The following is a 2,347-nucleotide window of genomic DNA, read 5'->3' on the forward strand; positions in this document are numbered from 1 at the left end:
GCAGACCACCTGACCTGCCTCCTGAGAAACCTGTATGCAGGTCAAGAAGCAGCAGTTAGAACCAGACAAAGAGTAAAAAACTGGTTCAAAATTGGGAAAAAAAGTGCGACAAGGCTGAATATTGTCACCTTATTTAACTTATATGCTTATTTAACTTATATGCAGAGTACATCATGAGAAATGCTGGGCTGGATGAGCACAAGTTTGAATCAAGACTGCCGGGAGAAATATCAATAACCTCAGATATGCAGATAACCTCACCCTTATGGCAGAAAGTGAAAAAGAACTGAAAAGCCTCTTGATGAAAGTGAAAGAAGAGAGTGAAAAAGTTGGCTTAAAGCTCAACATTCAGAAAAATAAGATCATGGCATCCGGTCCCATCATTTGACAGCAAATAGATGGGGAAACAGTGGAAACACTGACAGACTTTATTTTGGGGGGCTCCAAAATCACTGCAGATGGTGACTGCAGCCATGAAATTAAAAGACGCTTGCTTCTTGGAAGAAAAGTTTTGACAACCCTATACAATGTATTAAAAAGCAGAGACATTACTTTACCAACAAAGGTCCATAGAGTCAAAGCTATGATTTTTCAGAAGTCATGTTTGGATGTGAGAATTGAACCATAAAGAAGGCTGAGTGCTGTAGAATTGATGCTTTTTAACTGTGCTCTTGGAGAAGAGTCTTGAGAGTCCCTTGGACAACAAGGAGATCAAACCGGTTAATCTTAAAGGAAGTCAATCCTGAATATTCATTGGGAGGACTGTTGCTGAAGCTGAAGATCCAATATTGTGGCTACCTGATATGAAGAGCTGAGTCTTTAGAAAAGACTCCCATGCTGGGAAAGATTGAGGGCAGGAGGAGAAGGGGGTGACAGAGGATGAGATGTTCAGATGGCATCTCCAACTCAATGGATATGAGTTTGAGCAAGCTCGGGGAAATGGTGAAGGATGGAGCTATTATTTGTTGATAGGAAAGAGCAAAATGTAGGTAGAGATTATGAGATATTATGAAAGGAGAAGGAAGTTCTACTTCTAATGAGCCTACTAAAAAAAGCTATCTTAGACTTGGGTAAAGCTACACATATCATAACTCCTGTTTACATGTCTCATGAAGATTAGTTACTGAAAATGCTAGAGGTGAAGAGTGACTGAAGGGAAGATCATAAACCAGTAGTAAATATAATTTTCAACCTCAGAAATTCCTATGGTGTAGAGAATTTTGTTCAGAATATAAACTATTTATCATATTTAATTCTGGGATTTGGGTTCCAGAATCAAATATAGAAAAGCTGTATGATCAACACATACCCACTCTCAGAAACCATAATGTGGAATTAAAGAGTCTAGGTAAGAAGAATGAGATAAGAAAGAGGGCCAAGTGAGACAGTGGGAAGAGGTAATGACAGAGTTCCAGGGGACTGAAGGCAGTGGAGAGGGAGAATGACATAGGTGGACAAACCAAAGGAGTTCTTTTAGATTAAAACAGACTGGAAGCTGAGCAATTGTTTAATATTAGCATCCTATTTCAGTTCAGTTCATTTGCTCAATTGTGTCCAACTCTTTGTTATCCCGTGGACTGCAGCATGCCAGGCTTCCTGGTTCAACATCAACTCCTGGAGTTTATTCAAGCTCATGTCCACTGAGTCGGTGATGCCATCCAACCATCTCATCCTTGGTTGTTCTCTCCTTCTCCTCCTGCCTTCAATCTTTTCCAGCATTAGCGTCTTTTCAGATGAGTCAGTTCTTCACATTATGTGGCCAAAGTGTGGAGTTTCAACGTCAGCATCAGTCCTTCTAATGAATATTCAGGACTGATTTCCTTTAGGATGAACTGGTTGGATCTCCTTGCTGTCCAAGGGATTCTCAAGACTCTTCTCCAACACCACAGTTCAAAAGCATCAATTCCTTGGCACTCAACTTTCTTTATAGTCCAACTCTCATATCCATACATGACTACTGGAAAAACCATAGCCTTGAGTAGACAAACATTTGTTGGCAAAGTAACGTCTCTGCTTTTTAATATGCTGTCTAGTTTGGTCGTAACTTTTCTTCCCAGGAGCAAGCGTCTTTTAATTTCATGGCTGAAGTCACCATATCCAGTGATTTTGGAGCCCCCCCAAAATAAAGTCTGTCAGTGTTTCCACTGTTTCCCCATCTATTTGCCATGAAGTAATGGGACCAGATGCCATGATTTTACCTTTCTGAATGTTGAGTTTTAAGCCAACTTTTTCATTCTCCTCTTTCACTTTCATCAAGAGGCTCTTTAGTTCTTTTTCACTTTCTGCCATAAGGGTGGTGTCATCTTCATATCTGAGGCTACTGATATTTCTCCCAGAAATCTTGATT

The sequence above is a fragment of the Bison bison genome, unplaced genomic scaffold (genome assembly GCF_000754665.1).
Source record: "Bison bison bison isolate TAMUID 2011002044 unplaced genomic scaffold, Bison_UMD1.0 scf7180017864240, whole genome shotgun sequence".
In the NCBI taxonomy this organism is placed as follows: Eukaryota; Metazoa; Chordata; class Mammalia; order Artiodactyla; family Bovidae; genus Bison; species Bison bison.